Consider the following 12,293-nt stretch of genomic DNA (forward strand, 5'->3'; position numbering starts at 1 on the left):
TAGTAATAACATTCATTAGGTGTTGGGCAGATGGGAGCAGGGAGGAGGGGATAGGTATATACACACCTAATGGGTGCGGTGCTCACTGTCTGGGGGATAGACACACTTGAAGCTCTGACTCTGGTGGGGCAAGGGTAATATACGGAACCTATTTGTACCCCCATAATATGCTGAAAGAAAAAAGAAAAAAAATTTTTGGATGACTAGGTCAGGTCATGATGTTCATATGAATCTTTAATGTAGCATTCATTGTTACTTATGTGTGTACTTATCTCTCTAGGAGTTGTTTTTGGGAAAGGGACAGTTGTGATCTTTCTTCTAGAGTTGAACTACAAACTAAATTCTTCCTATAATTCTTAATAGCTGGCCTAAGTGCAGAGCTAAGCAGAAGCTTTTATCCTAAAGGATATTACTGCAGTGATTCAGAAGCAAAATGGAGCTAGTCGTGCTAAGCCTCCCTTCTACTGTTACATTATCACAGAAGCTACAGATAAAATTGGTTTCAAGTTACAACAAGCAGTTTCAGCAGTCAGGCTGGCAGAGAATTACATTCTTGGAGCAATGTTTTGTATGCTGAGTGTGTTTTTCCTTTGGCTTCTTGATTCTGTTTTAGTAGAGTATGACAAGAATGACCTAATTTGATCAACATTCATACACTTTCAGTTTTACAAGATAAAAATAGTTACACGGATGATGGTGATGGTTGCACAACATTATGAATATATTTAACACCACTGAACTATACACTTAAAATGTTTAAGATGGTAAATTATATGTTATGTGTATTTTACCACAATAAAAAAATTGGGGGAAAAATGAAAAAAAATGCCATCGTTAACGCAAATATTTTTGCCTTTAGGAAGAGGTTGTCCTGAACTGTCAGTTATCTAGTTAAGGAAGGGAATTCTTTTAGAGGTTAAAAATGCCACCAAATCCAGATACTGCCTTCCTTGACTCAACTCCTTGAATACTAATTTCTTTAAACATTTATTATTTGAAAATTTTATTCTAAAATTCAACATATTTTCTTAGAATTTATTTTTATATTTTGATTAATTCTGTGCCTACATTACCTAAACATACTATATACACAACATATTTATAGGTTCTTCTGAATTGGATACTATGTTTTATGGGGAAAATGTTTTTATTTAATTTACTTAGAATACAAGGATCTGAAGTGGATTCCTTCTTCTGCCTGGCCTTCCTATCACTAAATGAGAGTAAATTGTATTTAAGACATGCTCATTTTTTAACACGCAGAATATGGTCATTTTCCCCAATGATTTGGTTCTCAGTTTGACTGTTATTGGCATATATGAATGCCTCTGATTTGTGTGTATTGATTTTGTATACTGAGACTTTACTGAATTCATTTATCAATTCCCGGAGTCTCTTGGTTGAATCCTTGGGGTTTTCTAGATATAATATATCATCAGCAAAGAGTGAGAGTTTGATCTCTTCTTTCCCATTTGGACACCCGTGATTCTGCTCTCTTGCCTGATTGTTCTTGCAAGGACTTCCAGCACTATGTTGAATAGCAGCGGGGACTGTGGGCAACCTTGTCTGGTTCCAGTTCTAAGTGGAAATGCTTTCAATTTTTCCCAATTCAGGATGATGTTGGCTGTAGGTTTGTCATATATGGCTTGTATAATTTTTAGGTAGGCCCCATCTATGCCTATTTTGTTAAGCGTTTTTATCATAAAAGGGTGTTGAATTTTGTCAAATGCTTTTTCTGCGTTTATTGAGAGGATCATGTACTCTTTGTTTTTGCTTGTATTTATGTGATGAATTACATTTATAGATTTGTGTATGTTGAACCATCCCTGCATCTCTGGGATGAAGCCCACTTGGCCGTGATGGATTATTTTCTTGATAAGCACCTGGATTCTGTTTGGTAGGATTTTATTGAGAATTTTTGCATCTATATTCATAAGGGATATTGGTCTGTAGTTTTCTTTTTTTGTGTCCTTTCCTGGTTTTGGTATCAGGGTTATGTTGGCTTCATAAAATGTGTTGGGGAAGATTCCATCCTTCTTGATGTTGTGGAATAACTTTCGTAAGATAGGCACCAGTTCTTCTTTGTAGGTGTGGTAAAATTCGGGTGTGAAACCATCTGGTCTGGGGCTTTTCTTTTTGGGAAGGTTTTTTATTGCTGTATTGATTTCAGTTCTTGATATTGGTCTGTTCAGGAATTCTATTTCTTCCTGGTTGAGACTAGGAAGGCCATGAGTTTCTAAAAATTTGTCCATTTCCTCCACATTTTCCAGTTTGTGTGCATAAAGGTTTTTGTAGAATTCATAGATGATATCTTGTATCTCTGTGGCATCATTTGTAATTTCTCCTTTCATGTTCCTGATGGAGCTTATTAGAGATTTTTCTTTTCTGCTGTTAGTTAGTTTAGCCAAAGGCGTGTCAATTTTGTTTTATCTTTTCAAAGAACCAACTTTTTGTTTTATTAATCTCCCATATAGTTTTCCTGTTGTCCATTTCATTCAGTTCTGATTTGATCTTATTAATTTCACTCCTGCTGGGTTTGGGGTCGGTCTGTTCTTCTTTCTCTAGCTCTTTGAATCTGTTCATTAGGTTGTGTATTTGTAAATTTTCTGTCTTTTGGATATAGGCATTTATGGAAATAAACTTTCTTCTCAGGACTGCTTTAGCTGTGTCCCACAGATTTTGATAACTTGTGTCTCCTTTGTCATTTAGTTCAAAGAATCTTTTGATTTCCATCTTGATTTCCTCATTTATAAAATAATTGTTCAGGAGAAGTTTGTTTAGCTTCCATGACTTTGAGTAGAAATGAGAATTTCTGTTAGGATTGATTTCTACTTTTATGCCACTGTGATCTAAAAAGATGCATGGTGTAATTTCTATTTTTAAAAATTTTTTAAGACATGCTTTGTGTCCTAGGATATGGTCAATCTTAGAGAATGTCCCATGAGCTGATGAGAAGAATGTATATTCAGTGGATTTTGGATAGAATGTCTTGTAAATGTCAGTCAGGCCCATTTGTTCTAGTGTTCTGTTTAAGTCTATTATTTCCTTGTTTATTTTCTGTTTGGAGGATCTGTCCTGTGCTGTCAGCAGGGTGTTGAAATCTCCAGATATTATGGTGTTGCTGTTTATCATTTGGTTTAGATCAAGTAGGGTTTGCTTTATGAATCTGGGTACACCGAAATTGGGTGCATACATATTAAGTATAGTTATGTCTTCTTGTTGAACTGTACCCTTCACCATTATATAGTGACCATCTTTGTCTTTCATTACTTTTGTTGATTTAAAAATTAAGTTATCTGAAATTAAAACCACCACGCCTGCCTTCTTTTGGCTTCTGTTTGCTTGAAATGTTGATTTCTACCCCTTTATTTTCAGTCTAAATGCATCTTTACAGGTTAGATGAGTTTCCTGGAGACAGCAGATACTTGGCTTGTATTTTTTTATCCATTGGTCCAGCCTATGTCTCTTGAGTGGGGAGTTCAAGCCATTCACATTTATTGAGAGAACTCAGAGGTGGGGCAGATTTCTGTTCATCCTGTTGGGTAGAACTTCATTGCTATGTTTTCTCTCTTGAGCCATTGTGGTATCTGGCCTTTGATCTTTAGCTTTTGAGTAGTTTCACATTCGTGAGTGTTTCTTGTACTGGTCCGTGTACAACTGTTTTGAGTACTTCTTGGAGGGCTGGTCTTGTCTTGGTGAATTCCCTCAGTCTTTGTTGATCTGAGAATGCCTTCATTTCTCCTTCGTATAAAAAACTTGACTTTGCTGGGTACAGGATTCTAGGCTGGGCATTATTATGTTTCAGAAGAGTGAGAATGGGGCCCCAGTCTCTTCTTACTTGTAAGGTTTTAGTTGAGAAATCTGACGTTATTCGGATGGGCTTTCCTTTGTATGTTACTTGTTTCTTTCACCTTACAGTTCGAAGAAGGGCCTCTTTAGTGGATATTTTGGTCAGTCTGATACTGCATGACATGGTGTCTTCCTATTTGCAATGAATCTCCCAGGGCATGTTATCTTTCTGATGTGTAAAAATTGTCATAATTTGTGTCTTTTTCCCTATTCAGTATTACTAGGAGTTTGTCAATTTTATTAATCTTTTCAAACAGCTAACTTTTGGCTTTACTGATTTTTCTGTATTTTGTGCTTGTTTCTTATTTCATTCATTTACTATTCTGTCTAGCTTCTTGAGATAGAGCTTGAACCATTTATGTTTTGTACCCTTTCCTCTTTGCTAATAAGGCAGTCTTAGGTTTGCAGGCTACCAGGTTAACTGAAATTCATGAATATAGGAACTATGTCTTTGCTTTGCACATTCAAAGTGAGGGCTGCCTGCATAGCAATTAAGGCTTTAGTTGCATCCCACAAGGTTTAATATGTTGTATCTTGGTATTCAGTTCAACGTATTTTCTAATTTCTGTTTTGATTTATTCTTTGACCTATAGGTTATTTACATATGTAATTTTAAATTTCTAGGTAATAGTGTTCTGTGTTTTTATTTATTATTGTTGTTGTTTTTAATGATTTCTAGCTTTTGTTGTGATTAGAGAACATACTCTTCATGCCATCATCTTATTTGAAGTGTGTTGAAACTTTCCATGTGGCCCAGTATGCAATCAGTTTTGATAAGTTTCCTTATACCCTTGAAAATAATGAGAATTTTGTCGTTGCTAGGTACAGTGTCTGTGTTGGTCATTTAGGTCGTTTGTTAATTGCCCTGTTCAGATCTTACTGATTTTGGTTGCTTTTTCTATCAGCTACTGAGAAAAGTATGAGTCTCCAACTATGATTATGGCTTTGTCTGTTTCTCCTTTTAATTCTGAAAATTTTTGCTTGGTGTATTTTGAGATTACTCTTAGGTACATACAAGTTTATGATTGCAATATCTTTGCATTAGATGGATACCTTTATCATTACATAATATTCCTTTTATCTGTAATAATGATTCTTTTCATAAATTCTAAATCTTTCTCTGAAATTAGCAGAGTACAACAGTTTTCTTTTGGTTAGTGTCGCATGGTATATTTTTTCCATCGTCTACTTTTAATCTTTCTATGTATATATGTAAAGTGTATCCACTTTAAGGACTGTTCTTCTTCATTTAATCCAGTCTGACAAACTTAGTCTTTTACTTGAAGTATTTTATCCATATACTATAATTATTAATATAGTTGGGTTTATATGTGTAATCTTATTATTGTTTGCTCCTCATCTCATGTTTTTTTCTTTTTTCTTCTTTCTTGACTGCTTTTAGATTAAATATTACATTTTTCCTCTAACTTGTGTATATATATAAAATTTTGTTTTAATGGTTGTCCTAAAAATTACAACATTCCTTAACTTATTACATTATAATAGAAATTATTACTTTGACTACTATCACACAATTGCTAAAAATCTTAGAGCCTTTAAACCTTACACAACATTTCAGTTATTGTTTTGAACTATGACAACTTATTTCCTTACATTATTTACCCTATCTGATAATGTTTATTCCTTCCTAGGTTTCCATTTTTATAATCTAGGATAATTATTTTATGCCTGAATAACTCCTTTTAATTTTCTTTTAATACAGGCTTGCTGCTGAGAGATTTCTTCTTGTTTTTTTTTTGAGACAAAGTCTCACTCTGTTGCGTGGGCTAGAGTGCCGTGGCGTCAGCCTAGCTCACAGCAACCTCAAACTTCTGGGCTCAAGCGATCTTTCTGCCTCAGCCTCCCGAGTAGCTGGGACTAATAGGCATGTGCTACCATGCCCAGCTAATTTTTTCTATATATTTTAGGTTGTCCAGCTAATTTCTTTCTCTTTTTTTTAGTAGAGACAGGGACTCACTCTTGCTCAGGCTGGTCTCAAACTCCTGAGCTCAAATGGTCCACCTGCCTCGGCCTCCCAGAGTGCTAGGATTACAGATGTGAGCCACCACGCCCGGCCCTCATTTTTTATTGTTGTTTGTTTGTTTGAAACATTTTTATTTCACTTTAATTTTTATTTTATTTTATTTTTTTTGAGTCAGGGTCTTGCTTTGTTGCCTGGGCTAGAGTACAGTGGTGTCATCATAGCTCACTGCAACCTCAAACTCCTGGGCTCAGCAAGCCTCCTGCTTCAGCTTCCCGAGTAGCTGGGATTACAGGCACACACCACCACACCTGGCTAATTTTTAAATTTTTTTGTAGAGACTGGGTCCCACTATGTTGCTCAGGCTGGTCTTGGACTCCTGGGCTCTAGGGATCCTCCTGCCTCAGCCTCTCAAAATGCCGAGATTACAGGTGTGATCCATCTTGGCTGGGCTTCACCTTCATTTTTGAGGATGGTTTTTTCTGGGTATAGTATTCTAGATTGGCAGTTATTTTCTTTTTTGCCCTTTAATGATATCATTCTTTTGTATTCTGGCTTTTATTGTTTCTGTTGAGAAATCTGTCAATCTTATTGTTTCTTTGAAGGTCATAACTGCTTTTGTGATTTTTCTTCTCTCTCCTTTTTCCTCCCTTCCTTCTATAGTTTGATTATGATATCCTAGGTGTCCTAGGTATAATTTCCTTTGCATATATCCTGCTTGGAGTTGGCAGAGCATCTTCAATCTCTGAATTGATTTCTTTCATCAGTTTTGGAAAACTCCACGTTATTTTTTTATTGAGTATTGCATTTATATCTTTCTCCTTTTGTCTGGGACTTCTGTTATATGTATAATAGACATTGTGAGCATGTCCTACATTTCTCTTAAACTGTTAAACTTCTCTTCCTCTTTCTTTACCTGTCTTCCCTTTCCCCTTCTACACTTTTCTCTTTATGCTTCAGTTTAGGTATTTTTTATTGACTTGTCTTCTAGGTCACTAATCCTATATTCTGCTGTGTCCAGTCTGCTATAAAACCAATATTGAGTTCTTAATTTCATATATTGTATTTTTCAATTCTAGAATGCTCATTTAATTTTTTTGTAGATACTAATTTGTTGGTGAAATGTTCCATCTTTCTTCAGTTTTGTTCATTTTTCCCTCTATTTACAATTAGTCAGAATTACTTTAATTGTCTTTGTGTGTTAACTCCATTATTAAGTCATCTGTGGATCTGAGTCTCTCATCTAGTTTTCTCTTAATTATTGGTCATATTTTCTTGTTCCTTTGCATACTTACTAAATTTTTATTGTGTGCCAGACTTTGTTTATGAAAGAACTATAGAAGCTCCAGAGAGTGTTATCTCTCCGAGAGAGGATTCCCATTTTTCTCTGTTGTACAAATGGGTAAGGGGCTAATTATCTCCAGCCAGTCAGGGAGTGAGCCATTTTAGGGTTATGTTAAAGTTTAACAAAACTCAGTTTTTCTGTTATTTGCTTTTTGCTTTTTTAATTGAGAACCTTGTATTTGTCTCCCTAGCCCTGAAAGATTGTGGGAGACCTGTCTCTACGGAGGTTCCCCGTATAGTTCTCTAGTCTGCCTACCTATACTGCTTCAAAATCTGGTGATTGTCTTGGTAGTTTAAAATTCACCAGCTATAAAAAGAAAGGCTCATTCCCATCCCTATTTCCTTGATATCAAGTGCCCCTTCCCAGAGTGTTACCAGTCTTGTATATCTTTCCAGAGGTATTCTTTTAGTCCTTTTCAAGTTTTTTTCACCACTGCAGACTCTTCTCATAAAATAAAAATCTTATGTGAAAGCCCAATGTATACAAGATGAAAAGTCAGCTACTGTGGTTGAGTAGGAGGTCCTGAAACATCTTCAGTTTAAAAAATATTGGAGGCTTTACAGTGATAATGGGATTTAATTCCAAGAGAATTTAATTGCAGCATTCTTTGTATTTAAGTAAGTACATTTTGTTAAGGAACATATATTAAAATGTTAATTCTTTTAGGGTTTTAGATGTTAAAATTGTGGTACAGTTTTGAACCAAAGAGGTAGAAAGTCTTTATTTTTAGCGGTTTGAAAATTTTCTCTCTGATCAAAAAACTTTTAATATGTTTTTATGTTAGAATTCAAGTAATAGTCCTTTCTGTGTTGTTTTTAAAAAATGATCAATTTTTAAGTTAAGTGAAACTCATTTTCACATAATAAGGGTATCAAGACTTTAATGAGACCATTTGAAAAATGATTTTGTGTGTGTGTGTGTATGTGAGAATGAGGGAAATCATTGTAACATGTTTCAAAAGTTAGAGTCATAGAATTTTTGTATGGAAGGGACTTAATTTTATAGATTATTCAAGTGAGGCTCCAGATAATTAAGTAACCTGCTCAAGGTCTTACAGATAATTAATGGCAAATTTGAAACTAAAATTTAGACTTTCTGTCTCCAAAATAATGCTTTTTTCTTATGTTTGATAAAGGTACTCAGTATACTAATTATTATAGACATTTTTTGGATCCATTATTATTTTTTAAAATGTTTCATTATAAATATCTTAACAAAACTGTTCTTTGTATTGTAATTTACAGAATATTATCTCAATATTTCAGTTTTTCATTTTCATTTTTTATAGAGTTGGAAATATTTAACTCTCAACAAATGAATTCAACACTTGAACTCTGCTGCATTCCTGTGCCACCTCCTCCTTTAGAAAACTGATCTTAAAACAGGTAAAATTAAGACTTTAACTTTGTAAAGGATAAAGAATAAATTTTCTATATAGTTAGACATGTTAGCATTTTTGGTAATCTTAGGTAGGTAGCTTCTATTTATTAAGTAATTTTACCTAAAATAATCACATCATAATTATTTCCTTTGAATTGTATTTTTGAAAGTGTTTTCCTTTTAATAGATTTTTTTTTTTTTTAAGAGATGGGGTCTTTCCTCTATGTTGCCCAGGCTGGACTCAAACTCCTGGGCTTAAGTGATCCTCCCACCTCAGCCTCCTGAGTAGCTGGGACTCTAATAGGTGTGTTTTTTAAAAACCTTTCTGTTACCTAAACTTTACATTTATTGAACTATTGAATTTACTCAGCATAATTATATTATCTGGCTATATCTAGATCAATGTTGTCCAATAGAACTTCTTTGATAATGGCTGTGTTCTATATCTGTACTGTCCAGTATGGGATACTAGCCACATGTAGCTGCTGGGCACTTGAAATGTGGCTAGTGCAACTAAGGAATTGAGTATTTAATTTTTATTTTATTTTAATTAATTGAAATTTAAATAGCCACCTGTGGACAGTAGTAGCTACTGTATTAGTGTAGCTCTAGGCTTTTCCTTAGGGAAGTTGGTAATTATAGTAACAGTATTGTCTTAAATGGTTAAGTTCTAGACTTATACCTTGAAATATGTTTATAGTTATTGACTTGCAACAGCAAAATCATCATTGGCTATGTCACATGTTACCTTGATAATTGTGTAGCTTTGTTTATCCAATCATTTTCATTTGCTATCTTTGAGAGCACTTATTGTTTTGCTTACTATTGTGTCCTTAGCGTCTTAGGACCTACCATGTAATTGGTGTTCAATAAATATTGATTGAAAGAATGGATGAATAATCTCTGTACTTTACCTCCACAGGAAAAATATCTCCCAAATTGTTCAAAAACTAAATAATTTTGTTGATATTATTTCTATAATAATAATAGCTAATATTTATTGAGGACTTACGTTGTGCCAGTCACTTTCTAAGACTTTATGTGTGTTAATTGATTTAATCTTTAAAATAAACCTTTGTCATAGGTACTTACCTTATCTCCATTTTAATACATGAAGAATTTGAGGCCACAGATTAAGTAACTTTCCCAAGGATACATGTTATTATACTTAGAGAGCTTATTGTACTTGGACAAGTACTGTGAGTTTGCTTCCTGGCAAGTAGTTCTTGACCACCTTCAGTAGTTTGTTATTTGTTCATCATGTTGTAGTTATGGCTTGCTGTTACCATGGTCATCAAAAAGATAATCATTCTCTGTGATATCCTCTTTGTTACATTAATATATTCTGGAAGCAAGGCAGTATGGGTCTAAACTGAGCTGCATGCTGGAATATCAGCTTGAGTTCTTGCTTTTAAATATAGTTTTTACATACCAGGAGATGGGATGGGTGTAATATATAGTAGAAGAAATGATCTTGAGAATTTTATGATGTTTGGTTAGATAAATAGGGAATTTGCTATATATTAATAACTGTTCTCTGTAGCTACCTCTAGATACTAAAAGATACTGAACTTAGTTAGGAAATACATGTTTACAAAATTTCTCTGTGATGAGTACTATTCTGTTTTTCAAATGAAGGTACTAAAATATATTTTTAGGATTTTAGATATAGAAAATAACTTATCATTGTAGGAAACTAAAGCTCGAAGAGTTTAAGTGATTAGGCCAAGGACATATAAGCAGTTTGGTTCATGGATTCAACAGATACTTATTTTAAGTATCTGTCATATGTCTGTATACCATAGTATGCTTGTTAGCTTTGGATGCATAGTAGTGAGCAATAATTTACAATCCAGTGGGGGAGATAGACAATCAATTAAGAATGAGTTCTAATAAACAAGTAATAAAATCCAAAGTTCTAGGAAGGAAATAAACCTTCCAAGTAGCTGGGACTACGGGCATGCGCCACCATGCCTGGCTAATTTTTTTCTATATATTTTTAGTTGTCCAGATAATTTCTTTCTATTTTTTTGGTAGAGACGAGGTCTCGCTCTTGCTCAGGTTGGTCTCGAACTCCTGAGCTCAAACGATCTGCCCGCCTCAACCTCCCAGAGTGCTAGGATTATAGGCATGAGCCATCGCACCTGGCCTCTTTTTAAAAATAATATTTGGGTTTCTTTTTTATTTTCAAAGCATTTTATGTTCTTTGTAGAAAATGTGAAAAAATATTAATTGTAGTTGCTTTTTCTTGGCCTTTTCTATAAAATAGCATATGTTAAAAAAAAAGTCTTCTAATTCCTTGTAGTTAACTAAAAGATGACTTATTAGTTTGTACAGTTTTCCTAAAACAGAAACCTTGATTTAAACCATTCAGCATTTAAAATAATTATCTAAAAACTTACTCATTTTGATGTTTAATAAAAATGGTTTCTTTCTCTCTGCTTTCATTTTTGTGTGTGTAACAATTGCTAATTAGAAAACATAATGGAAAAGAATCCAATCACAAAGGCAACAAAAAATACAAACTATCTAGGAATTAATTGGAAATTGTTTTGACCAGTATGAAGAAGACACAAAATTTATACTAAGACATAGAGGATTTTTAATAAAGAACAGTGTTACATTCCTGTATGAGATAACTCAGTATTATGAAGATGTAATTTGGAAATAACTTATAAATTTAATTCTGCTAGTAATGGGGTGTGGAGAAGAAACTCATGAACAGAAGTTTAAAGTTAGAAGGATGAAGTAAGCAATAATGATGAAATATATTTTTAGAAAAAAAAGAATTAGGATATGACTTGTACCATTATATATCAAAATGTATTGTAAAACCTCAGTAATTAAAAGGTTGTAGTTATGGTACAGAATCAGTGGGAAAAGTAGCTCAGAAATAGTTCCAAATATATGTGAGACTTCAGTGGCATTTCAAAAAAAAAAAAAGATATGCATTAGAGCAATTGAGAGAAAAAAATTGTTAGATATTAATATTATATCACTTTCTAAAATAACTTCCAAAGTAATGTTTTAGCAATAGGTACTCACTAGAATGTTCTGATTCTGATTGTTATTGTACTCGTTTTAAAATTCTTATGTAGTATATTAATAAATGTAGGAAAATTAAAGGTTTTATATTTAGATTCATTTAGGTTTCTATGCTGAGGTAGTAGCTTTGTAAATATAGAGCGGGAAAATTTATTCTGTACATGTAGCAGTCATATGCTCCTTAAAAATCTGTGAAGTGTTGTAGTCTGGAGAGTTTATTTAGATTTGGATATACTATCAATAATATTTATCTCCTGCAATCTTAAAATTTCAAATTCAATTTTTGGAATTTACATTACAGAAGAGAACAACATAAACGCACATATATATTAAAAGCATGTTCATTGTAACATTTCTTTGTAATACAAGAAAGTCAAAAATAATCTGTGTGTCCATCAGTAAGTTATGGGACAAATAAGGGTTTATATTTATAATTAAACACTTTATGTGCATTCAAAAGAATAAGATAGATCTATAGATCTTTGATGTATTTTTAGCAAATGTATTAATTAAAAGCACAATGTAGAACACTATGATATAAACACGATTATATTTACATTATATACACACATATAAAAATAGATACATAAATATAGATCTGAAAGAATGGTTAATAATGTTTATCTTTGTGGGTGGGATGGATGGTTGGACTTTCTAAGTTCCATTTTTTTACAGGCATATATTATTCATAAT

The 12,293-nt window shown here is 33.3% G+C and overlaps 1 protein-coding gene across 5 annotated transcripts in view; it reads left to right on the forward strand.

Annotated features, from left to right (window-relative positions):
- The window catches only part of FAM126B (family with sequence similarity 126 member B), a 62,908-nt gene that overhangs the window by 16,983 nt on the left and 33,632 nt on the right, over positions 1-12,293 (forward strand). For all 5 annotated transcript variants that reach the window (XM_045559771.1, XM_045559766.1, XM_045559768.1 and 2 more), the window contains one exon: positions 8,464-8,560. The gene's annotated coding sequence lies outside the window, so the exon portion shown is untranslated. The remainder of the gene's footprint in view (positions 1-8,463; positions 8,561-12,293) is intronic.

Source organism: Lemur catta, chromosome 8, assembly GCF_020740605.2.
Source record: "Lemur catta isolate mLemCat1 chromosome 8, mLemCat1.pri, whole genome shotgun sequence".
Taxonomy (NCBI): domain Eukaryota; kingdom Metazoa; phylum Chordata; class Mammalia; order Primates; family Lemuridae; genus Lemur; species Lemur catta.